Source organism: Psammomys obesus, unplaced genomic scaffold (genome assembly GCF_907164565.1).
Source record: "Psammomys obesus unplaced genomic scaffold, mPsaObe1.curated_primary_1811, whole genome shotgun sequence".
Taxonomy (NCBI): domain Eukaryota; kingdom Metazoa; phylum Chordata; class Mammalia; order Rodentia; family Muridae; genus Psammomys; species Psammomys obesus.
In genome coordinates this window covers 893,335-920,650 of record NW_026590405.1, presented here as the reverse complement: position 1 = coordinate 920,650, position 27,316 = coordinate 893,335, and the positions used below count along the sequence as shown (strand labels likewise).

At 40.1% G+C, this 27,316-nt stretch overlaps 2 long non-coding RNA genes across 3 annotated transcripts in view; both read left to right on the top strand.

Moving 5' to 3' along the window:
• Positions 1-27,316, top strand: part of LOC129676690 (uncharacterized) — an 89,801-nt gene that overhangs the window by 2,569 nt on the left and 59,916 nt on the right. The gene's annotated exons all lie outside the window — the stretch shown is intronic.
• LOC129676692 (uncharacterized) lies at positions 1,652-26,129 on the top strand. Its single transcript, XR_008720107.1, has 3 exons — positions 1,652-1,672; positions 10,862-10,900; positions 26,110-26,129. It is a non-coding gene; the product is annotated as an uncharacterized LOC129676692 (long non-coding RNA).

Sequence of the window (27,316 nt, the reverse complement as noted above, 5' to 3'; positions counted from 1 at the left end):
GCATGTCACTGTGAGACAACATTATCATTTATAAAGTTCTCACGCCCAATAACCTCAAAATTGAGTTACAAATAAGCTTTTAAAACCTTATAACATTTTTAAGTTGATGATTTTAGGTTGAGCTGTTCTTGGCCTCATGTGGGCACTGGGCACAGGTCTTCCTATCTCAAATCTTCCTATCTCAGCCTTCCAAATGAGACTATAGTCATGTCCCACCATGTCAGGCCTTGTTACCTGTTTTAAAGAGGCTGTTCTTTGCACCTTGGTGAATACCAGAGGACATGCTGCAGATGTCCAGTGTAAAAGTTCTGTCAGGTCCTTGAAACGGTTCAGGCAATGGGGGTTGGGTTCTGTGTCGGGTTTCAGCGAGTTCTGGATGTGTCAGGGGCAAAGCCATTTCTATTTGCCCAGAAACCTCAGAGCTTTGTTGTAAAGGAGATGACTGAAGCAAATTGGTAGACGTGTTGTGTATCCCCTTGGTGAAGGAGACTGGTGCTCTGGAATATAATAAAAGTGCCATTTCATACACTGAAATTACATCACCCCCCAAGCTTTTGCTGAAATGCAGTAGATTTAGGGGCAGCTCCTAGCCTCTATAGCGAGACTCACTGGCCAGTCGTGGGTCCACTGTCCATGGTCCTGAAGCAGTTTCTCCCTACCCGTTTCTCCCTCACCACTCCCTTTGTCCTTCAAACTTTCTCTCCTGGGAGAATGGGTTTTGGAATTATATTGAAGATACTCTCAGATTTCACATTATTAAAGAAAAATTGGACAGGATTGCTTTGTTGAACTTGAATGAGAGATGCCTTTAAAACAGATCTTATCTCTCCTTTTAAAAAGAGAGGTCTTTTTCTTTTTCTCTCCAGGTAGGGAGTTTTTCTGCTATGGACATCAAGTAATGAGCATTGAAATTAAACAAGTGTCTATTTTCTTAATAACTGCCTTCAAACAAAAAGAACCCTTGATTGCAATACGTACAGGTGTCTGTTTGCAGGGCAGCTTGTCCCCAAACACTGCCACTTGTAACACCCTCACACCTCACAGCCTTCCCTGGAGAGAGGCTGAGAATGCGAGTTTTGGTGATTGGCAGGCATTCATTTCGTGTTGAGAAGCATCTACTTTTGTGTGTGTAGCTTTGAGGAGTGTGAATCATTTCAGATTGAGTCTTTATTTCTCTTGTGGACAATTTTATTGGTTACTTTAGAATTGTTCCATAGGCTAGCAATTAAAAAAAAAAAAAGAGTCACTTGTATAATTCCTTTCACACATCAGTAAGTTGTACATCAAGCTGAGTGGATGGCTTTGTTTTTTGGATAATTACCTGAACTAGTTGCCTGGGTCTAAGTTTCTTATGGCATTTCTTTTGTGGAGGAATCTTCAGGGAATCCTCAGCCTTTTTTTTTTCATCCAGGTTTCAGATATACGCTGAGATACTTAAAACAAGTACTCATTTCTTGCTAAATCTCGTGTTGTGACCTGGGAGCCCACTGGGGTAGTGAAACAGTTCTTGTCAGAGAAGAGCCCACTGTTTGATCTGAGGAAGAGCATATGAACGGTGGATGGCTGCAAGTGACGCCGTTGGGGTGCACAGCCTGCTCGCTGAGTGTGCTGAGAAGCTGGGAAAGTCAGGAAACTTCAGAGAGGAAGCAGCCTTTGGGCTAAGCCCTCATTGGTGAGTTGTAAATGTTGGGCACAGATGGAATAAGTTGGTTAGAAAAAGAAGAGGCGGTTAGTGTAAAATGAGCGTTGGTATGGAAGGAGGAGGGCATGTGTAGGGGTACTAACTGTTGGGAAGTGGGGGGTGAGCTGGAGAGGAGCTTTGTGGTAACTAATGATGGCTTCTGACCCTATGCCCTCGTGCCCAGAGCCTGCCATGTGTTGTGTTGCTTGGCAGGGGAATTAGTGAGCAGATAGGAAAAGGTTGCTCATCAGTTGGTTTAAAATAGGGAGGTGGTTCTGGGTCATCTGGGTAGGCTCACAGTAGTCACAAGCATCCTTAAAGGCGGGAGAGGGAAACACAGGATGTGATGTGTTAGAGTGATGAGAGGTGAGGGTTTTAGATGCCATCACTTCAAAGTCTTCATAACTTTGAAGACACATGCCAAGGAATGTAGCAGCCTCTGAAAAAGGCAAGAAGAGGGTCTCCAGAGGGAGCTCAGTCCTTGATTTGGGAATCAAGTTTGCCCCAAGTAAACATGACTTTGATTCCCACTTTTATTCCCAAAGAAGATGGGTATCTAATGCAATGTTACCTGAGCTGAATCTCACCTCCTGCCTCCTCATAGCAGCTCGCTCAGCCTCTGCTTCTGCTGATCGCCGTGCTCCACTGGCTCACCATTGCTCTGTGCTGGGCACCTGGGAGAGCACAGTCCAGGTGCCCACTACAGAGCTTGAGGGCCACAGCCTCCTTGTTGTCAGTTACCTTCCGAAAGCTTGATTCCCAGCCTCAGGAATTCTTTAATCTTTAGATGTTGTGTCGCCAATCAGGTAGGTATGAAATATCTCACTGTTTTAATTTGCATTTCCTTGATGACTAGTGAGTCTGAGGATTTTTTACCACCTTACTTCCCCACCTTTATTTTATTATTTTTTTTTAAAACCACTTGGGTTTGTTTTTTTTTTTTTTTTCCCTATAAATTGTAATGTTATGTCGTTCATCTGTTTATTGCCTGGTTTATGTCCTTGTACCTTTTTCAGAGTTCTTTGTACATATTTTGATTCTACTTTTGTCTCATTCCTTATTCTTTAAAAAATGTTGCTTTGATGAATAGATGTTTGATTCTAATGTAGTAAAACTCAGCAATCTTTTTATGATTTGTGGTTATTGGGTCTTATTTGAGGAATCTATGTACTTCAAGGTCATAAGACAGTCTTCTTTTTAAAAAGTTCAAATATTTAGCTTTTATATTTTACTTGGAATTCATTTTTTGTATGTCTAACAAATTGTACCATTCTTATTTATTACCACCTTTTCCCAGTGATTTGCAATGCTGCTTTTGAAACACTGAATTTCACACATGGTGTGAATACATTTTCTGTTTCCCTCCTCCTCCTCCTCCTCCCCTAAAGACAGGGTTTTTCTTTGTAGCCTGGCTATTCTGGAACTTTCTCTATAGACCATGCTGGCTTTGAACTCAGAGATGTACCTCCATGCACCACCATGCCTGTCTTTGTGTGTGTGCATATGTTATTTTTATATATAATTATAGTTTAATTTCTTTTTTTATAGTCCTTAAATATTTTATTTACTTCCTATGGCATACGAGGCAAAGCTCCTGGAAATGGGATGAGAATATCCTTGTAGTGCTTCTCAAGCTAGGAATAATCACATTAGAAGTTTAATAGTGAACTTTGCTTTTATATTCTAGTAGATTCCTTTTTTTGGGTTATGGATTGCCTCACCTATTAATAGTTCGATGAAAGTTTTTTTTTTTTTGTTAAAGTCAGCTGAGCGTGTTGATAGATGCCTGTAATTCTAGCACTCAGGATGCTGAGACAGGAAGATTTTGAACTCAAGGCTAGCCTGGGCTACATAGAACCTGTGTAAGAAAAACCAAAAATATATTTTGATTTTTATTAAATGTCTTAAGTATACTTTTCAGATAATTTTATGTTTTCTTCTTTACACATCCACTGAAATAAAATACTTTAAATCTTTAAATTTTAAGTTATCACTAATTTTCTGGGTTATATGTTGCTAGGTCATGATTACTACATTAAACCATTGTCATATATACTCATAAACACACATTGGCCATTGGTGAACTTCTGCATTGCCCATTTTCAGATTTGGTGTCATGGTGTTGCTTCACTTTCTCTGGAACAGTTTTTGGAAGGGAAAATACTTTGTCCTTTGGAAGTTGACAGAATTACCTTTTTTGACGTCTTGCTGTATAGTTTAGGCTGGGCTTAAAAACGCAAAATCTCTGAGCCTCCCAGATGCTGGGTGGGTATGTAGCTGCACACCTGTGCCAAGCGTGCAGCGGGCACAGCCCTGTCAAAATTGCTTAGACGCTCTGGGCCTGCTCCTTTTAGATGGACAGTCAACTAGAAGGGCCGCCGTGTATCTGCTCACATCAAATGGTGCCAGCGAGTGGAGTCTCGCATGTCTTACAAGTGTAGGAAGCCTGAACCTTGGCAAATACTAGTGGTATTCACCATTCGGAAAAGACTAATGGATGTTTCAGGCTTGTTTGTTGTAAGAGACCAAAGTGGAATGTGAGGCTAGACCTCATCTGTGATTTGTGTTTGTTATGGAGAAATTCCTGTGGATTAGGCAGCTTTGCATCTCTATGCCCAGCATAATAAGCTCCTTATGCAGTAAGGGGAGATTTATTTTGGTTCATGGTTTTGGAGGCTTAAGCCCATGAGTAGGTGGTCCCTGGGGTTTGGGCCTGTAGTAAGTGAATGATGGTGATAGCACTGACCATATCAAGCCAGTGCCTATGTCTTCCAGCAGAGACGCAGAGGCCCCGGTCTCAATGCGCTGTGCGGGCAGCCCTCTCCCCCAGCACCTCCCCAGTACCACGGCACCTAGTGCCACTGCCTTAGGGACTAACCCTTTGCATTTGGACCCTTAGGGAACAGCACCCTTACCCTTTCTAAAACTTGCCCGGGCATACTGCATTTCCCTATTTCTCTTTCCATAGTTCCAAATCTTAGCCTTCTGTACTCCTGTTGCAGTTCTTGGTGGCCACTGAGACCCTTAGTGAGCTCAGTTCTCTCTTTCTTAGAGTATTGTCTTGCCTTTGCTGTGCACAGAACAGGGTTGTTTTCTTTGTGGTCGGTTGATCAGAGGGTTTCAGATCTGAGCACACACATTGTCTGGGCTCTTTGCAAGAAGCTAGATATAGATATAGTTAAGGCGGCCCCCGTCATGATACTCATCTCCAAAAGAAATAAAAAAAAGTTCTCTCTGGGTGAATGTAGGTGGAACCTGTGACTTTGTTTTCAACCACAGAATATAGCCAACGTGACAGGATGCCACTTCCATGTTGTATTATGCAAAATCCCATCTTGTTGGGGATTTGATATATAGATTCTCTTTTTCACTTGAAGTAGGGAGAATGCCAGAGATGTAGTAGAGCTCCTTGGAGCTGAGGGTGGACTCAGGACAGTCAGAAGCAGGAAGTACTTAGTCTTCAGTTCAGGGAAACAAATCCTGTTGATTGCTTACACTGTCCCCTCCCCCACACTAGTTACATCGGCAGGTGAGAGAGCACAGCCGGATCAGCATCCTGACTGTGGCCTTGGGAGACCCTAAGCAAGAGGGTCAGCTAAGCCTGCTGAGCTTCGTGCCTCGGAAAGATGATGAGATAAGAGCATATCGTTTGAGCGTATACATTTGTCGTCATAGCCTATACAGCCATAGAAAACTAATGTGCAGATGTCTCATGACCTCAAGAGAAATATGTTTGGATTGCTGAAGAGTCAATCCATCTGAGGTAGTTTATATTTAATTTAAAAAACATCTTTCTACTTATAAAGTAATGCTTTGTATAGAATGCTTTGTATAGAAATACTGAAGCAAGCAGTAGAGATCATTGAAAAATATCCAACACCTTTAGCCTACTCTCTCTCTTTCTCTGTGTGTGTACTTTGTGGTGTATAGTGTATGATGTGCTGGGCATATCTTAAAGTCATGATTCATTCCATAACATAGTCCATGAATAATTTTTTTCTTTAGGTCATGGATTATAGCTCAGTGGTAGAGTATATGCTTAGCATTCATGAAACTGTGTGTTTATGCTCGCATACCAAAGAAAGAAAGAAACAAACAAATAAAGTTATTTACTTCTTGTAACTCATGACAACTTCCACCGTATCACGGATAATCTTCTGAAATACGGTCATAGATGGCAGCATGCTGTGCCAGTAGATAGTCCAGTTTGTTGAACTTTCTTATAACTGAAAATTTATTCTGCTTTATGTAGTATTTAAGCTTTGGTAAATATTCTATACAAAATTATATGTACTGGTGAATACTTCTGCAGGATAAGTTTTGGAAGGCAGAACTATTAGGTCAAAGCTTGCAAATGTTTTTAAACCTTTTGATACCTTACTGTTTAGCTCACACATTTCTAAATGTCCGTTTCTGTAACTTACCAGGTTGGGGATAGGACAGAAGTATTGATTTTTGGGCATTAAGGTTCCTGTTTTCTTAACCCTGTTAGCAAAGTGCTTTTAAATTATTCATTAAAGTGCAATATAGATTCTATTTATAAATGTGTGTATATGAGGCACTCCCTTAATATTTGGGAAAATGCTTACCAGTTTTCATCACTTCTTTAAGTCTTCTTATATTCCTATCTGTCAATTGTTTTCAGGCATTTGAATAGAGATGCTAAGACATATAAGGTGTTATGGGTTTGTATTACTCAGACAAAATGGCTGTTCTGAGCTAACTTTTTTTTTTTTTTTGCCATTTATTAACTAGTTGACCTAATGAAGAGAGATCAGCAGAATATTAACTACTAAAAACATTTTCGTTATCTTAAAGTATGTTTATTTGGAAAATGCTTAAAATAATGAATACCAGTAGAAGCAGAATTTTAAAAATACGAATAATCCTGCCACTGTAGAACTGTGACTGTTAATGCTAGCTTGTTCTTGGGATGTATAGTTAGACTCTAAAGACTGGAATTTTATTTTTGAGATTTGTGCATCTAAACTGTGAGTGAAATTAGATTCCTTTTATTTTCCTTTAGATTTTCCCTTTTTAATCTGAAACAAACATTAATTTGTAGTGTTTTCTTTTTTTCTAGTATATTTTCTAAAAGATAATTTTCTAATAGATATATTTTCTAATAGATATATTTTCTAATAGATATATTTTCTAGTAGATAATACTTGCGCTGTATCTTACAGAGTTTGATTTCTTTTCAGTATTCAGTATTTTCGTAATTTCTGTTATGGTTTTTTTCTTTGACTTACAGGAAATTTAAAAAACTATTGAGACATTTCAATATTATTTTATTATCTTATTATTATTTATATTTATTATTATTATCAAATTATTTATTATCTCATTTTATTTTATTTTATTTCTTATTTATTAATTGAAAATGTCTTATATTTCCAATTAATCAAAACAGCTTTTTATATTGTTCGAAGATTTTACTTTCTATGAGTTTAATCCTTTGAAATTTGCTGATATGCACTGTAAAGACATTCCTGTGTATTTGAAAAAATTAACTTCAAAAAGCCATACATTTGCTTTAGCTAAGTTGTAAACATATTAATCAGAGCTGTTTTCTTACTAGTTTAAGTCTGGTTGCTGTATCTGTTACCAAGATGATTTCATTATCATTATGGATTGCCTTAGTTCTCCATGTAGTTTGGTCAGTAGTTACGTATATGTATATTCGAGGACATATTATTAGCAACATGCAAATTTCAGATTGTTCTGTCCTTTCGTTTTTGAGTTTGAGTCTCCTGAAGTCCAGGTCGGCCTTGAACTCATCCTGGCCCTTCTGCTCTTTCTCCCAAGTGCTGAGATTGTCAGCGCAGGGCCTGTTTCATCTTCTTGATGAATGGAGAGTGTCTAGTGTCCTCCCCATCTCTAGTCCCGAGGCTTTGCCTTTATGGGGGGTGTGCATTATGCTCACATAGCCAGACCTGACTGGTTTAGTCTCATGTCTACAAAGTATCTTTGTTAATGCCCTGATGCTTTAACTATCTCTCTTGGAAGGAAGGCATTTGTTAGATTTTTTTTCCACCTAATTTGACAATTTTGGTCTTTTTCTTCAAGTATTTAGTGTATTTACATTAAATGTAGTTACTGATATATTTGAATTTAAATTCACAGTCTTATGTATTTCTTCCTGTCTTACATTTTCTGTGTTGATTTTTCTCTCATTTAGAATTGATATTGTGATTTTGAAAACAGCCACTTTGTTTCGCCACCCTCTCCCCTATATTAGAAGCTATGGTCAATTTTTCTTCCTTTAGTAGTTGTCATAATTAGATAGTATGTTATAGACTACCCAGATATTGTAATTACAACTTTATCTCTTTTTTAAACCTTTGGTTTATTTTCATTTCTCTCTCTCGCTCTCTCTTTTTTTTTTCATTTCTGATTTTCTTTCTGGGATTTTTCCACCTGTGCTGAAAGGGTCTTCTATGTACATTCTTCAGCTGGATGTTAGATACTTCATAATTTTTTCCCTAAAAGTATTTTTATTTTACTTTTTCCAATTAATCAAAATATTTTAGACATAACAGGCAGAATTTATTCTCTCAAAGTTTACAGTTCTGTGGTTTTGGCATATTTACAGTGTATCCAACTATCATCACTCCTAATTCTTGGGCCCTTTTTGTCATCTTTAAGAAAACTGGACATGGTGGGGGCACACACCTTTAATATCCTAGCACTCAGGAGACACAGGCAGATCTCTAAGTTTGAGGCCAGCATGGTCTACAGGACAGCCAGGGCTACATAGAGAAACCCTATCTCAGACAATAAGAGCAACAACAATGAAAGAAAGAAAAAAAAGAAGGAAGGAAGAAAGAACAGAATAGTATGTTAATAGGTTAATAGTAACTCCTTGGTTTTTTTTCCCCCCTCCTGCCATTGGCATCTTGTAATTTATTTTATGTCTCTAAGGATGTAACTATTGTAGACATTTTATCTGAATGGAATTGTATAACACATGGCCTTCTGTGCCTGCTTTCTTTTAATTAGTATAGTAATTTTAAGCTTCTTCCGTGTAGTAGTGTATCAGTGTATCATAGTATTTCATTTCTTTTTTTATGGTTGAATAATAATGTATTGTATAGTTAAGGTGGCATAGGTGGACATTTGGATTGATTGATTTGTTTGTTTGCTTATTTACTTATAGTCTTCTTAGGTTTATACCTAGAAGTAGAGGTGCTGGGTCAGCTCTTTGCTTAGCTTTTTGATTAGCTGCTAAAGTGTCTTTCAAAAAAAAAAAATGCTGTACCGTTTTACATTCCCACCAGGAGTGTGTGAGGTTACAAGTTTGCCACGTCCATGTCAGCATTTTTTATTTTCCAGTCTTTTTTAAAATCATAGCTATCTGAGTGGGTAGGAGGTGGTAGCTCACTTATGGCATTAGTTAGGATTTTCTTCATAGCTATGTACGTTGTTAACCATTTGTACGTTGTCTTTGGAGAACTGTCTGCCTGATGCTTTACTCATTTTAAAATCGGAGTCTTTGTCCTCTTATTGTTGCATAACAGGGGTTCTCTCTGCTAGTCCCTTATCTGATGGATGTGCTACAGATATTTTTCATCTTACAACTTAATATATTTAAAACTTGATTATATTTACGTCATTTTCCCCTTCACTTTCTTTCCTCCATCCCTTCCTGCGTTTCTCCTTGTTTTGCTCTAGCTGCTTTTTCTTTGATTTTTTTGTTGCCTATGTGTGTTGTGTTTGTATGTATACATGTATACAAACATAAATAAACCCGCTGAGCCCATTTTATTGTCTGTGTGTATACGATTTCACTAACCACATGGTATTGGATAACTGGCTCTCCAGGAGAAACTAATTCTCCCTCTCAGCAGTCATTAGTTGCCTATAGTTCTTTGTCCAGGGGTGGGACTCCCTGTGATTTCCCTCCTTCTGAGTTAGCCTATCTGTTGATGCTGGCATTGTTTAGGTCTTGTTTAAGCAGCCATTTCTAGGAGACTCAGTGTTCACAGAAGACTTCCTGGTCCTCTAGCTCCTACAGTCTTTTCACTCCCTAGTCTGGGATATTCTCTGAACTTGGGTACAGGAGTTGCATTGCAGATGTAGCTCTTGGGGCTCGGCTCCTCAGTCTCTGCCTTGTGTCCAGTTGCGGTTTTCTGTAATGATCTCCATGTGCTGTAAAGAGAAGCTTCTTTGGTGAGGGGTGGGGAACTACATTTTTATCTGAAGACATGGAGCTAGGAACTGCAGAGGAGAGAACAGTGTTTGTCTTTCTGGGTCTGATGACCTCACTCAGTGTAATCTTTTCAAGTTCCACCAATTTTCCTGCAAATTTCATGATCTTACTTTCCTTTCCAGCTGCTAGTATTCCACTGTGAGCTGCAGCATGCTTTTGTTAGGATTGTGACTAGGGCAGCAATTAATGTTGCTGAATAAGTAGCTGTAGAAAGGGATGCAGAGTCCTTTGGGCGTATATGTCAAGGAATGATAGAGCTGGGTCATATGGAGACTTATTTTTTGAGGATTCTTTCTCCATACTGATTTCCACAGTGGCTACACCAGTTTGTAGTCTGACCAACAGCGAATGAGGGTTCTCTTTTCCCCACATCCTTGCCAGCATTTGTCAGTTGTTTTGTTGAACTTAGCTGGTATGACTAGGGTGAGAATGAAAACAATCTCAAAGTTGTTTTAATTTTCATCTCTCTAATTGCTAGGAAGAAGAACATTTTCTTAAACATTTCTATTTCTTCTGTTGAGAACACTCTGTTCATATCCCTGGCCACTTTTTTTTTAATTGAAAAAAATGTTTATACAATATAATCTGATGATGCCTTACCCCTCCTCCACCTTGTCCTCGCCCATTTTTAAATTGGGTCATTTTGTTTGTTTGTTTTGGTGCTTTGTTGTTTGTATATTCTGGATGTTGGCTCTCCGTCAGATGTATGGCTGGCAAAGAGTTTTGTCCCACTTTGTGGGTTTCTTTTTCGCTTCGGAAGTTTCACTTGTCAATTGTTGGCCTTAATTTCTGGGCAAATTGAGTCACACTTGGAAAGTCCTCTCCTCTACCTATGTCTGATAGGCTATGACCTATATTTTCTTGTAGAAGTTTTAGCATTTCAGGTTTCAAATCGATGCCTTTGATCTGCTTGGATCAGATTTTTGTGCAGGGTGATATATATGGTTCTAATTTCATTCTTTTCGCAGGTGGATATCCAGTTTTCCACCCACATTTTTCTTCCAAACGTGAGTGACAGTTTCCTGATAATATCTTTTGAGCCATAAAATGTTTTAATTTTTGTGAAATGCAGTTTACCGTTTTGTTTCTTTTGTTGTTTTGTTCTTTGCAACTTAGGACACCGACATTGGCTTGGTAGTGTTCTACATGTTACTATCTAATTGAATATGGCGTCCAGTACCAATTGTTGAAAAGACTATTTCTTTATTGAATAGTTTTAGCACTTTTGTAAAAAAAAAAAAAAAAAAAAAATCAGTCTACTCTAAAATTGAGTTGATTTCTGGACTTTTAATTTTATTCCATTGATCTATATACCCGTGTATCTTATATTTATGACAGCTCACAAGTGGATCAAATGCCCCAGTTTAAAATCTGAAATGCTCAAACTGCTAGAAGAAAACATACGCAGTATCCTACTTAGTTATATCGGAAAGACTTTATTTGTTTATTTACTTTGTGGTACTAGGGATTAAACCTAGAGCCTGAGCATGCTAATAAATAAGCATGTGCTCTACCACTGAGCTACATTCTTCACTCTCTTTACTTTTTCTGTGGAGACAGGTTTGTTCACTAAGTTGACCAGGCTGGCCTTGAACTCACTCTGTCAGTCAGGCAGGTCTTGAACTTGTAAACTTCCTACTTCAGCTTCTCAAGCAGCTGGCATCCAAAGTCTGTACCAAGCCTGACTCAGACAACCTTGATTATTGGAATTTGGCAGTAACTTTCAAAACTGAGACATGGGAGTTCCCTGACTTTGTTCTTAAGATTGTTCGGGTGTCTGGGGATACGTGAAGTTGATAGAGTGCTTGTCTGCAATCTTGGAGATGAAGCATTGGGTTTGTGCTCTCCATGTAATGCAAGATAGTGGTGTCCACCTGTAATCCCTGTACTTGGGAATTAGAGGCAGGAGGGTCAGGAGTTCAAGGTCATCCTCAGCTGCATAGCAAGTGTGAAGCCAGCCTGGGCTACGTGAGACTTTTATCCCCAAAAGATAAAAAAATCAAAATCAAAACAACACACACAGTGAAAGATTGCTGTGGCTTCTGTTCCCTTTACGTTTCCTATGACCTTTACGATTAGTTTATGAAGTTCTGAAAAATGGGGAGTTAGGGTGGGGCGGGGAGTGGAATGTTGTGAAATTGTACTGAATCTGAAGAGAGTTTAGAGAGTGATGTGGTTTTGGTTGGTTATATGCTGTAAGCTTGATCCCCTAGTAAGCTGATGGGGGTGAGGGATGGGTTGGGACTAGTGGTAGGTAATTAGGTACTTACGTGGGGTTAATACTTTTTATTCTAGGTTCACTTTCTCTCTTTCAGAGGAAGTTCTGGAAAGGCAAGGTGCTATGACAGAGTCTGACACCCCCAAATCTCTCTTGCTTCTTTCTCTCACATGTGCCCTTTCTGTATGTGGCAGCTTCCTTTGTGTTTCTCTGCCATGTTGTGGCATAGCCATGCCAGGGGGCCATAGCCAGGATATTGGCTTTATGCTGGTTGGAGTTTGTAGACACCAGAATCATGAGTCAAAGAATCTCTTTATAAGTTACTCAACTTCAGGTATTATTTTAAATAACAACACAAAACAGACCGAGAGCCATGAATGGTCCCTCAGGCTTTTAATCCCAACACTCATGAGGCAGAACTAACCGGATGTCTATGTGTTTGAAACTGGCCTGGTCTATATAGTGAGGTCCAGTCTAGTCAAGGCTGTATAACGAGACCCTGCCTCCAAACAAACAAACAAATGTGGTATATTATCATCTTAATAGTATTATATTTTTATTACACATGCAAGGGATTTATCAGTTACAATAACTTTTTGGTAGATTTCTGATAACTTTCTGTCCTTAATATATTTTCTTTTGTTATTTAAATATATTTTATATAACTTATTTAAGTTTTTCTTGTCTTATTTCCAATACTGAGTCTTCCTTAGAAGCAGTCCTTGTGATTGCTTTTCCTACTATGTTTGAGCTGTTTTCTTGTTTCTTTGTAAGTATCATAATATGTTGAAATTTGTTGAAACTTTTTTCTTTTCTCTTCGTTTTCTATTTTTCTTTTTCCTCCCTTCCTTCTATTTTTCTCTTTCCTTCCTTCCTTCCTTCCTTCCTTCCTTCCTTCCTTCCTTCCTTCCTTCCTGCCTGCCTGCCTTGCCTTGCCCTGCCCTGCCTTGCCTTGCCTTGCCTTGCCTTTCTTACTTCCTTTCTTTTTTTCATTTTTCTTTGAGCAGAATTTCATGTAGTCTAGGCTCAAACTTCAAGCCTGGCTTCAAACTTGATCTTGAATTCCTGGTTCCCTGATTCCACCTCTCCATTGGGATTATAGGCATGTGCCATCATGCCTGGATGAAAACCCTACTTTTTAAATAATATAATGTAGCAACTCCAAAAATTGGATTGTGTTTCCTTCCCAAATGTGTTATTTTTATAGCTACTTATTTACTTATAGTTGTTTCAAGTTGTTTAGTGACTTTTCTGCTGTAAAGTCTGTATTCTCTGTCCTGTGTCTCTATTAAAGCATATAGATAACCTGCCAGTTCATAACTTTGCTCTGGCCCTCATTTCCTACTTGTATATCATCATTTCTAGGTCAGCTCTGTGTGAGAACTTAGGACCAACCAGGGAAGTCTCAGTTCTTTCCTGGGCATTCGCATAACCTTGAATTCTCTGATGGATATGACTGCCTAGCTTTCTAGGAATACACTGGGGTTCAAATCTCATTTCCATACTTCCTTGTAAGTGCTGGGGGTTATTTTTAGGTTTTTATGTACTCAAACTGCTGTCCAGTGTTTTAGGTAGTCACAGAGTCAAACAATGGAGGCCAGTAGTTTTGATAAAAACCCTTGAAGAAAGTATTTTGTACACTGGGTGAATTCCAAGTTGAGCCAAATGAAGCCAGCTTGTAAGTACATTCTACAAGCTGTGTCAGGTAATGGTCTTCTGGGAATAAGTCTTTGCTGCTTGCTCTCTCTCTCTCTGTAGTGGTTTTTCTGGCTGTTGGTTTTTTGAAAATGCTGTGCTGTGGGGGTAAAGATAATAGGAAAAGGCAAGTTATAACACTTAGATATTTGTGGACACTCAGCTATTTAACAAATGCCTCTCAGTTTCAGACAAGCATTTAGTCAACTTTTTAGAATCCTGAAAACTTGGTTGCTAACAGTTTTTGCCAGTTTTCACTGCTTTCCTGAAAGAGGAATTTTGGATATGCTTCTTTGCTGTTTTCACTAATATCACCCTTTCATGTTCATTCTTAATGTTTTCCCCCCATATACTGAATTTAACATTGACATTGTTTTCTTCCAGCACATTGGAGATACCTATCCAAAGTGTCTGAGTTTTCTTGTTCCTGGTCAGCAATCAGTAGTTAGTATGACTTCTCTGCTTGTAGCCTGTGAGTTTTCCATTGCCTTGAAGGATTTCCTCACTGCTTTTTCATTTCTGTAACTTTACTCAGCTCGATACACATCTGCTTGAGATGCACTGTTCTTGTATGCAAGGCACAGCATCTCTCATAAATCTAGAAATTTTGCCGCCATGATCAACATCAGATGTTACTTGTTTATTTTCTCTCTCCTTTCCTTCTGGGACTCTAGTTAAATGTGTATTAGATGTCCTGTCATGTAGTTTCATGATTTTGACTTCACATGCTTTGGTTTGAATATTTTCTTTTGGCCAAATTTTCAGTTCTTCTGTTAGTGTTTTAAAACTCACCCATGATTTTGTAATGTTTCAGTTTTAGATTAAAAAAACCAGAACTATGTTACTTGCTAATAGTTTCTAATGACCGGTTTTTGCTTTCATTAACACGCATGGTTATTTCCTTTAAAATATTTTTTAACTTATTATGTGTGTATGTGTGTCGTTATGTGTTTGTGCACATGCGTATGTGGATGTGTGACCTGTTCATGTGTGGAGGCCAGAGGATTTTATCAGCACCTCCAGGTCTAGAGTCACAGGTGTTTACAGGACATCAGACTTATTACATAGGTGCTGGAACCGGAACTTTGGTCTTACTGAACAGCAACCACTCTTAGCTGCTGGGCTATCTACTCCAAGTACATTTTTTTTCTGTTGTTGTCAAGCATGTGTAATATAAAACCTACCGTTTACAGCATATATAGTTAGAGACTTATTTTATTTAAATTTTCATCATTAAAAAACTGTTATCTATCTTTCTGTCTGTCTGTCCATGTGTATGTGTGTGTACCTGAAGTTATGAATGTGCACCATGTATGTGTAGGAGCCTGTAGAGGTCAGAAGAGGGAATCAGATCCCATGGAAGCAGACTTAAGGTAGTTGTGAGCTACAGTGTGGCTGCTAGGAATCAAACTCAGGCTCTCTGTGTGAACAGGAACCACTCCCGGGCACTGAACCATCTCTCCGGCTTTGATTTTGTTTTTAGTGATATGGATGTGATGTGTATGGGTGTGGGAAAAGGAGTGCAGGCGCCTGCGGAAGTCAGAGGTGTCAGATAGATACCCAGGAGCTGGAGTTACAGGCAATTGCGAGCGTCTCAGTGTGGGTACTGGGACTTGAACTTAGTTAGATCTTCCACGAGAGTTGTGAGAACTCAGCTGCTGAGCCATCTCTCCTCCTCCTTAAACAAACGCTTTAATGTTCAGCTCTGTGACACTAATTACACTCATATAGTTGTGCATCTACAGAAGTTCCTTCATGTAACCTGAGACTCTGACCCGTTAAACAATAGCTTTCTTATTTCAGCTCGTAAGAGTCACCATGCTTCTTAATACCTCTGTGAACTTGACTATTTCATATATCTCAAAGAAGCAGAATAATATAGTATTGTCCTTTTGTGACTGTCTTATTCACCTATAGTTGATCCATCACAAATTTCATTTTTATAAAGGCTGGATAATACAATTTTATTGTGTTTTTGTTAGGGTTTCTATTGCTGTGATAAAGCTCAGTGATCTTAAACAATTTGGAGAGGCAAGGGTTTATTTTAGCCTAGGTCAGGCTCCATTGCTGAGGGAAATCAGGGCAGGAACTGAAACAGGGCGGGAGCCTGGAGGCAGAAACTGATGCAGAGGCTGTGGAGTAGTGCTGCCTCCTGGCTTGCTCAGCTCCCACCATGGGCTGGACTCCTTTCACATTAATAACTAATTAAGAAAATGATCTACTGAGCCTACCAGTCTGGTGGGAGCGTTTTCTCGGTTGAGTTTCCTCTCCCCCAAAACTACAGCTTATATCAAGTTGTCATAAAACTAGCCATCATATAATTGTGTGTATTACATTTTCTTTTTCTGTTTACCTTTTGACACACTTGAGTTATATCTACCTTTTGACTATAGTGAATAATGCCTTCCACATAGATCTATGAATATCTGAATCTTTGTTTTCACAAAAAAACTTCATTTGAGCATATGCGCCAATGCATAAGTTCTTATTGTCTATAAGTTTACCAACATTTGTTATTTTCTGTTTTTTTTTTCTCCTGTTAATAGCCGTTATTGTGAGTGAAGGTGGTTTCTCTTTGAGATTTTGATTTGCATTTCCTTAGTGATTGGTAATGCTGAGCAACTTTTCAAGTGCTTGTTATCCATTAGTATATTTTCTGAAATGTTTATTCAGATCTTTTCCTATTGTCTAATTGGGTTATTTGCATTTTTATTGTTGAGGACATATTAGATAATTCTAACTTCTGTGTCTTTATGGCTCTGCTTGAGTGTGTAGGAGCTACTGTTTTTCCTTCATGGAGTTTGATTTCTTTATGTATGCTAGACATTACATTTTCAGAATTACTAGAAGGAATAATTTGGGATCCTCAGTCTTTTTTAAAACTGTATTTTTATTTTATGTGCATTTTTGTTTTACCTGCTTGTATGTCTGTGTGAGGGTGTCAGGTCCCCTGGAACTGGCATCACAGGCAGTTGTGAGCTGCCATGTAGGTGAGCAGCCAGTGCTCTTAACCAGTGAGTCATCTCTCAAGTCCCCAGTTCTTTAGGCTTAATGGAGACACTTTAATTTAGTCCTGTGGCCGAGCAGATAAGCAGAGTAAAGCTAGGTTGCCCGGGAGGGCTAGCTTGCTTCTTGAGCTTTAGGGTTTAGTGTTTTGTAGTTCCAAAACAAAATGGGAAGTATTTTCTCAGTATATGATCCATAGAAGGCATGGGTATGGGTGGGAGAGAACCCCTTGAAAGCTTGTCCGTGTGGCCTTCTGAGCTGTCGCTTTAGCTGGGTACTTTGAGAATAATTGCAGCCTGCTTTTTACTTTTAGGAAAGGGTGGCTTTCCCCATTTGGCAGAGACGCTTGTGTCAGAACTGTAGCTAAATGCTCTCCTGTCTTCCTCAAATTGGGCCTGTTTTGTCTAAGCTTGACTCTGTGTGACAGCTCACCGGAACAGTGTGGATGACAGTCTTGTAGATAGCTGTCTTCCCCTTTCTTCTTTCTCCAAGCTGATGGTTGGAGTTGTACATGGACTGTGTCAGGTGGCTGGGGCAACCCTGTCACCAATACTTTGGTATATAAAGCATTTCTTCATCATCAGCTGTCTGATAATGGGTTTTCTTCAGCTACCACTTCTCTTTAAAGAATCCATTTCTGTCTTAATTTGTGTCTGTTGAGATGTGTGTTTAATGATAGAAAAGTTTTAAAAGAGGAAAATATCTGAGTTAAGCTGTTTCTTTGGAAATTATTTGACCCATTTTCTATTTTGTTGTGTTTCTCCACTGCCTAGAAATGAAGCTGTACATTTTTGGCAGTTTTCTGAGCAGATATTACAAAGGCATGGTAGCCTGTCTTTTTTATTTTTAACTGAATTCACATGGGAAAATCAAGCCTTTTTTGATATTACAAGAAGAAAAATGTAAGGTGCTCCACTTTTCTTGGAATAAAGGTAGAAGGTAAATAAGATAAACGAACTTGATGAAGAAAGCAGTTTTGAGGCCAGACACTTTGGAGGAGATATCCCTTTTTGTCTGAAGGAGCTGGTTCCTGGGCCCCCTTCCCTGACTGTGTTTCTGCTCTGAAGAAAGGCAGATGGAATTGCCTGGCCTGTGCTTCTCCTGGGGCCATTATGGAAGCAAAGTGAGATGACTGATGCACAAACATGTTCAATAGTAAAAGCTTTCTGGGTAGAGAAGCCATTATTATTTTATCCTGAAGTACTTTTAGGGGATTAATAATTTATTTAGCTCACTAAGTTCGTCCTCTGAGGCCAACTGTTCCTATTGTCTGGTGCCTGAGCCAGTCCTGGGGCCTGGCAGTATTGCAGAGGGAGGGAGCCTAACAAGCCTGCCCCTCTGTGGTGGATTTTACTGAATCATGCTATGGTCATCAGCTTTGCATTGGTAAAATACCAATGACACTTAAGTTATACGATGAAAATGGATCTTTTTCTGATGATGGTTTTGGAGATTCCAGCCTCAAATCTGGTTGCTTCCTAGCCTTAGACTTGTGATGCGGCTTCACAGCGTGGTAGCAGTTTGTGACAGAGCGGTCAGGAAGGAGAGAGGAACTGAGAGATCTGGTAAGGGCATACCTTAATGACCTAGAGAGATTCTACCACCTTTCAGTCCTGTCATCCTGGGGACTAAGTTTTTAATGTTTAAATGGTATAGGCACACAGAGCACATTTAGACCACAGTAGTCATTTTTTTCTCTTTCTTCCCTCTCTTCTTTCTATTTGTTGTGTTTTCCTTTGTTTTTTTTAAGAGACATGGTCTCATTCTGAGGCTGGCTTAGAACCCATTGTAAGCGTCCCCAGTGCTGGGTTTACAGGTATGATTCATCGTGTTCAGTGCAACTATATTTCTTATTACTGTCTTCCACAGTCTCTTGATTAAGTGATTGCTAAATTGTCTGCTTTTAAAATTTTTTAAATAAAGTCTCTCTATATAGCCCAGGTTGGCCTTGAATTCATGAGCCTCCAGCCTCAGGTTCCAGAGTGCTGGGAATTTAGGTGTGTACCACCAACTCCAGTTTCACTGAACTTTCTTATGAAATATCTCATTAGTCAAACAGATAATAATGAAGGAGATTCTTTGCCTACTGAGAAACTGTTCATTATAAAGTTCATATTTCTGTAAGTCTCTTTAGGAAGCTTAAAGTTTTAAGTTAATGGGGTTTTCAAAAATAGACCATGTAGCTCTCTTGTCACCAGTATGGAGTCTTACATGGAGGAAGATGTAATGGCCTCCTTAATATATGAGTGTTAAAACAGGATTTGTCCCTTGATTCTCCCAGTGGCCTGTAGCTCATCTTGACTGGCCCTTTCCCCTCCCTCCTATATCTTAGCTAAGGTGTACATGTTCTTATAAACAATTGGGTCTCATCACGGTTAACTCACACGGAAAGTTTTGGAACTGTGCAGTGCCCATTATACAAGATCTAGACTGGAATATTGAGCTGGAAGGGAGTGCTCTAGTCACTGCTGAACAGAGGACTAAATGCAACTCAGAGAGGACAATAATGTCCATAGGACGGCCCTGGTTTACTAACACTTGCTGAAGACTGGGCTGTGAGTTGGGCATGCATGTTGAGGAAGCCTGCAAATCTAGAGCAAGGACTTAAGTCTATTATATCTAGAGCCACCTGGTAAAATAGCTCGTGATCTGTCAGCCTCTGGGTGCTTGGAAACTTTTCAGGGATTTATAGAGTTAAGACTTTATTCAGCGGGACCTTCCCCTTGTTGGTGTTTGTGTTGATGAGTTTAAAGTGGTGGTAGGGGCTCCAGCACAGACCAAGACCGTAGGACTAAGTCTCTACTGGCAGTCAAGGTGTTCCTTACCAGCTCATACCCCAGAAGACTGTACTCTTCAAGAGTGTCTTTGACAAACTTGAAATAAAACATTTATTTAAACTTAACACGAGAACACCCCTATGGTTTGGATGTGTTTTTTTCTTCCAGAGGTTCTATGTTAGAGACTTGGCCCTTAGTTTGACAGTGTGGAAGTGGTGGGACTCTTTTCTTTTCTTCAAAAAAATTTATTTAATTTTGTGTGCATTAGTATGAAGGTGTCAGATCCCTTGAAATTGGGGTCACAGACATTGTGAGCTGCCATGTGGGTGCTGGAAATTGAACCTGGGTCTTTTGGAAGGGCAGACAGTGCTCTTAACCACTGAGCCACCTCTCCAGCCTATGGTGGGACTCCTAAGAGGAGGAGCCTAGTGACAGGTCCTTAGGTCCTCGACATGCCCTTGGAAGGGATTCATAGGGGTCAGAGATTCCCTGAGTCTATTCTTATTAAAGTGAGTTGTTATGAGAACCTGAGGCTGGCCCATGAGCTGCCCTCTGGCTCTCCATCTGGTGCTGTGATTTCTCTCATGTGTTTTTGCCGCCGTGGTACCATTTCTGTTAGGCTGTCACTATAGTCCAAACTGGTCCAAATGGGCCACCTTATTTTGAACTTCCAGCTTCCAAAACTGGGAACCAAGCAAACCTCTTTTATTATGAAGCGATCCAACTTTGGGGATTTTATTGTAATAATGAAAATAGATAAATGAAAGAATGTACTTAAAATATTATTAATTATTTGAGAATCTCATGCAATGTTTTTTGGTCATTTTACCCTTTAGTTCTCCCCCAGATCTACTCCTACCTTCCATCTTCCCCAGCTTTATGTTTTAAATTTTTGAAAAATAACTGGTTGAATCTGCTTTATGCTGTCTGTGTTCTCCTGATCATGGGGCTGTTCACTGGAGTGTAGTCAACCCACCAGGGGCCATACCCTTAAAGAAAATTGACTCTCCCTCTCCCAGAAATCATCAAATGTCAGTGGATCCTTAGTTAGGAGATGAGGCCTTGTGAAGCACTTCCCTTTCCATGCTACAAAATTTCCTGGATTGAGCTTTGCAGGCAACCACAGCTGTTCTCAATCATAAATGCATCAGTCCTGGCATATCTAGGTGACCTTGTTTTGGTCCTTGCTCTGATCCTTCTAGACCCCTGGCTCTTATAATCCTTCTGCCCTCCTTTTCATCAATGTCCCTGATTATTGTGTGTGTGAGGTGTGTGTGTGTGTGTGTGTGTGTGTGTGTGTTTGTGAGTTTGACATAGATATTCATTTGTGGCTGAACACTCCACAGATGCTTCTTTGTACCTTGGCCAGTTGCAAGACTTTCATTGATAAGATCTGAGAGTTTCACTGATCTATGGGTAAGAGATAACAAATTTAGAGAGGAGTCTGATAATGTGTCCATCTAACAGAATGACCGTAGGTTCACTTCTGTGACCTCCCCAATCATGGGTTATTGGCCAGCTTTACAGCACCAAGCACGTGTTTTCTTCTTTGGAGTGGGCCTCAAATCCTACGTGGAAGTTGTTGGTTATACCCATAACATTTGTGCCACTATTGCATTCATGGGAATAATATCTTGCAGTGTCTGTCGTTATTGTAGTTCATGTGATTCACAAATGTAAGCATTTGTGACTGTTGATGACTTTTTCTTCCTAGAAACCTACATAGAACCTCCCAGTACTGTGAAAGCTAGCCAGCAGGGAGGAAGCTTCTGGTTAGTACCAGCTTGATTTCTCTATATCCTGTGACCAGTCTGTGTGGTGTCTTCAGAAATCGGATTTTACCATCAACTGCTGGTGGGTAGAGTAAAGGAACAGCCTGAATTTTTTTGGGAGGGAGAGGGTTCTCCAGGACATCTCTTCAGGACACCTTGAGGAGAGGTATTGAATATCTATCTGGTACTGGAGTTTTTATTTGTTAATCCATGGATTCTGTATAGGGTAACTCCAGTTAGCTCCACAACTTTACAGTGTGTTTGTGTGTGTATGAATGTGTGTATGTACACATACATATTTAGTATATGCATATATGCATACACACACACACACACACACACATATATATATATATATATATACATGATATATTCCATATATATCTATTTATCTTTTAAAATGTTATGCTCTGTGATTGGTTAGTTTTATGTCAACTTGACCCAAGCTAGAGTCATTTGGGAAGAGGGACTCTAAACTGAGAAAATGCCTCCATAAGAGTGTCGTAAGCAAGCCTGTGGGGCACTTTCTTCATTAGTGATTGACATGAGAGGGCTCCTCCCATTGCAGGTGGTCCTGAGTTGTATAGTAAATCAGGCTGAGCAAGCCATGGTAGCAAGCCAGTAAGCAGCACTCCTCCATGGCCTCTGCTCATCAGCTCCTGTCTCCAGGTTTCAGCCTTGACTTTCTTGGATGATGGACTGTAATGTGAAATTGTATGGGAAACAAACCCTTTCATCCTTGAGTTGCTTTTGGTCATGGTGTTTTATCACAGCAATAGAAACCCTAACTAAGACAGCTTCCATATGGCTCTTTCAAACATTCTTAGTGTTATATATATATTTAATATTGCTGGCATATTATGGAATTGGAATTTGCATAATGTCCTTCTGTAGGTGGAAGCACAAAGGCTCTTTTGAGGAAAAATGTTTATGCCTTTCTTGAGTAGGAAATTAAGCTATGTCCTCCTTCCATGTAGAGCTGTTTTTCTATGGAAAAAAAAAAAAGTAAAACAACTGGCAAACTATGGTTACTCTAACTTGTGATTTTGGCAGACAGTCTGGAAATTAAATAAGTGAACTTGCTATTTCAAAGGAAAAACTGCCTGTATTTGTTGCAAATGATAAAATTTGTGGCTTCAGGCAAAAGTTAGAATTTTGGGAAACTTGTATCTCCTCCCATGGTTGATTTGAACTCAGGTGTGACTTTAACAGATGTGAATTTCGATGTTATTTGCTGAAATATGTTGTTAACTTAGGAGATATTTTCATTCAGTGAAATAATATTTGTCCTTAAAAGACTACACAGGGGCTGGAGAGATGGCTCAGAGGTTAAGAGCACTGGCTGTTCTTCCAAAGGTCCTGAGTTCAATTCCCAGCAACCACATGGTGGCTCACAGCCATCTGGTGCCCTCTTTCTGGCCTGCAGGCACACATGCAGGCAGAATACTATATACTGTATAAATAATAAATAAACAAATCTTAAAAAAAACTTTGTCTCAAAAAAATTAAATAAGTAAATAAAGTTATATAAAAAAAGACTACACAGAGGCAAAATATTTGTTCACAGAGCAAGGTTAGTAGGTTGATTGTTAGAGTTTCAGAGTCCACGTTGCAGCTAACTTGGAAGAAGACTACTTGTTCATTTCTGATGTTCTGTCAAACAAGCAGGATTCGTTATGCTGATTGAACTCTCAGGGTGCATCCACCACAAGCCTGTGTGAGGCTGGATACTTTCAACCCAAACAATATAGCTTATCAGACCGAATGTAGAAACAGATGTGCCAAGGACACCGTTTTCTGTTAATCTTGTCTTTAAAATTTCTTCTCAAAAATTTTACTTTGCTGCTAATTTTATTATTATGTACTGAGTTTCCTATTGATTATAAATGAATTACTGAATAAATAATTTTAAAATCTCTGTGTTAATTTTTAGTAGTTTAAGTATCAATAGATAGTTTGTTCCTAAGAAAATCCTTAGAGGCCTGGCAATATAGTTTAGTGGGTGAAGGCACTTGCTGGGCAAGCCTTGTGAGCTCAGTCCCCAGGACATACGTGCTAGAAGCCGAGTCTCAGAAACTGTCCTTTGACCTCCATGTGTACACTGTCACATGTGTGTGCAACAACCCTCACTGTGCTGGCTACTTGTTTGTTTGTTTTTCAGCTTGGCACGTGCTAGAGTCTGAAAGGAGGGAACCTCAATTGAGAAAATTCCTCCATAAGATCAGGCTGTAGGCAAGCCTGTAAGGCATTTTCTTAATTAGTGATTGATGGGGAGGCCCGGCCCATTGTGGATGGGGCCATCTTTGGCCCCGTGGTCCTGGGTTCTGTCAGAAAGCAGGTTGAGCAAGCCTTGGGGAGCAAGCCGGAAAGCAGCTGACAAAGAACCCACTACTAGTGTTTGGCCTAGGATACTATGGAGCCTGAGGGGAGAGTACTGTCACTAAACTGTCCACCAGACCTGATTCTGCGAGCAAGTGAAGACTGAGTTGTTTGTGTTTTTAGGTGAGTGACTATTATTGAGTGACAGTTGTTTGAGGGATTTTATTTTAGAAACTGATGTCAGGATTTATTTTTTTTAGGCAAATGATTCCTGCAATGATTCCACTCTGTAGCAGAGGTTCAACTCAAATGATTCTAAGAGCCAACAACGATGTTTTTGCCAGGTGTGAGGAGAGGATCGCAGACTGTGGATGGTCTTTCTGCTCCTAAGAGATTTGTTTTGTTGTTGTTGTTGAGTTCTTTAAGAGGGAAAGAAGGTTGCAAGGACAAACTTCATTAAACTGAAAAACTGCCTGAGAAGATGCGGAAGGGATAGGAGCGTTGGTGCCGGACCCCGCAGCCCCTCTGCACAGGGCTCTGGGTAGGAGGGAATGGCCAGCTGTCCTCAATGACTGGAGCAATCTGGCAGGCTAGACCCCTGAGGATAGGAGTCACCTTTCACTGACTGTTTTTGGGAAGCAGAGCCCATACCTTGTGTCTACTGGTGCTTGTAGGCATTGTGCAGTGGAGAAACAAAAGCGAAGGGACCGTGTCTTGGTACCAAGGAGCTTGTCACTTGTGTGTGCTGGTTAATATCAATTGTCAACTCGAGCTAGAAGCATCTGAGTGATGGGCCCCTAGGTATGTCTGCTGGGGGTTATCTTGCTTGGGTTAAATGAAATGGGAAGACCAGCCTATTGTCGGTGGCACCATTCTCTTGGCAGGAATCCTAGACTGAGTAAAATGGGAAAGGGAGACTGAGCACAAACATTCTTGTTTCTTTTTTTTTTAATTTTAATTTTTTATTAATTACATTTTATTCACTTTGTATCCCTCCATAAGCCCCTCCCTTTTCCCCTCCCGATCCCACCCTCCATCCCCCTTCTTCACGCATGCCCCTCCCCAAGTCCACCGATAGGGGAGGTCCTCCTCTCCTTCCTTCTGATCTTAGTCTATTAGATCTCATTAGGAGTGGCTGCATTGTCATCTTCTGTGGCCTGGTAAGGCTGCTCCCCTCTCAGGGGGAGGTGATCAAAGAGAAGGCCAATCAGTTTACGTCAGAGGCAGTCCCTCTTCTCATTACTATGGAACCCATTTGGACACTGAACTGCCATGGGCTACATCTGTGCAGGGGTTCTAGGTTATCTCCATGCATGTTACTTGGTTGGAGTATGAGTCTCAGGGAAGACCCCTTTGTTCAAATTTTTGGTTCTGTTGCTCTCCTTGTAGAGTTCCTGTCCTCTCCAGATCTTACTATTTCCCACTTCTTACATAAGATTTCATGCACTCTGTCCAACAGTTGGCCATAATCTCAGCATCTGCTTTGATAGTCTGCAGGGCAGAGGATTTCAGAGGCCCTCTGTGTTCCTAGGTTGTTTCCTGTTTTCTTCCTCCTCTGATGTTCTTCCTCTTTGTCTTTTGGGATGGGGATTGAACATGTCAGGGTCCTCTCTCTTGATTAGTTTCTTTAGATGTACAGATTTCAGTAGGTTCATCATATATTACATGTCTATATGAGTGAGTATATACCGTGTGTGTCTTTCTGCTTCTGGGACAGCTCACTCAGGATGATCCTTTCCAGGTCCTACCATTTACCTGCAAATTTCATGATTTCCTTAGTTTTCATTGCTGAATAATATTCCATTGTGCAGATGTACATCAATTTCTGCATCCATTCTTCAGTTGAGGGGCATCTGGGCTGTTTCCAGCTTCTGGCTATTACAAATAAAGCTGCTACAAACATGGTTGAACAAATGTCCTTATTGTGTACCTGAGCCTCTTTTGGATATATGCTTAGGAGTGGTATGGCTGGATCTTGAGGAAGCGCTATTCCTAGTTGTCTGAGAAAGCTCCAGATTGATTTCCAGAGTGGTTGTACAAGTTTACATTCCCACCAGCAGTGGAGGAGGGTTCCCCTTTCTCCACAGCCTCTCCAGCATGTGTTGTCACTTGAGTTTTTCATCTTGGCCATTCTGATGGGTGTAAGGTGAAATCTCAGGGTCATTTTGATTTGCATTTCCCTAATGGCTAATGACATTGAACATTTCTTTAAGTGTTTCTCTGACATTCGATATTCCTCTACAGAGAATTCTCTGTTTAGCTCTGTTCCCCATTTTTTAATTGGATTACTTGGTTTGCTGCTTTTCAGCTTCTTTAGTTCTTTATATATACTGGGTATTAGCCCTCTGTCAGATAAAGGGTTGGTGAAGATTTTTTCCCAATCTGTAGGCAGTCGTTTTGTTTTGATGACGGTGTCCTTTGCTTTACAGAAGCTTGTTCTTGATTATGGATGCTATCTGACTAGCTGCCTGAAGTTTTGGTGCTGTGACTTCGCTGTAGTGGTTGACTATAACCTTGAGCTGTGACCTTGGCCAGTATTTTTATCTCAACAGGAAAAGTAATGAAGGTACTGGGTAAATTACTTGTAAAAGGAGTTGTCCAGTGAGGACTGTTGGGAAATGGGGACAAGGCTGGGTGCTGGTGTCCCGTGTGTTCATCTTTTCCCTTAAGGGCAGCCACACTGTTCCTTGTGGGGATCTGGGAGTAAGGAATTCTGATTAATTGCATTTCCCTTTCGGCTTTCAGGCCATCATTAGAATATGCCTTGATCTGTAAGGTTAAGTTTCTGATTTATTTCTCACAACACACTGAACTTGAATGGCTCTTTGAAAGAGCCATTGGATGTTGGAGAGTAGTGCTCATGGAGAGCTAGCTTTTCCTGCTACAGCTATATACCTCCTGCCAGACTGCAGTGAGCTGTTTCCGGTGTCGAGGGTGGGGCATCATGTCTCTGAGCTTCTTGAAGGTAGACATGAAATCAGAAGGCCCATGTAAGGAAAGACAAGAGCCTATGACAAGCTCCACATGGATTTGGACTCTCTTGTCCATCATGGTAATTTTTATCACCAGGAGGAGTATGTGGTTGAGGGCTCTGCTGAGGGCTATGGAAGGGGGGCAAACTGAACTTCAAATATTTTCCACATTCCATCACCTCTCGTTAGAGGATCCTAGGTGCCTACGCCTTGCATACAGAATCCTTAGCATGGAAGAGTGACAGAAACGCTGACAGTGATGTGGAACTGCTAGTCTTTCTCTTTCCCTCGGAAGCTCTGGCAAGGGACTTCCGTTCTCATTTCTTCGGTGGTATAAATTAAGTAGTCTTTCACTGTTTGCTTTCTTTATTTCCTCCTTTATTAGTAAAAGATTTTTCTCCTTGGACCATATTTGATTTTACTACTTGAGGTGCAGGGCTATGGCAGGTGATGTTAATGAACTGGCTGGTCCTTAAATAGCATAGGTCCCATGGACAGAGCCACTGCTTTATAGCCCACTGGTGAGGAGGAGTGTTCACAGGTGATCCCATTTGAAAGGTACTAAGATGCTCCTCCTCCTGGCATGAGTTGGGAATGATGCCCCACAGTAGAGAAACTTCCTTTAGTATAGACCGGAATCATTAGTCATGATGCATTAAACTTA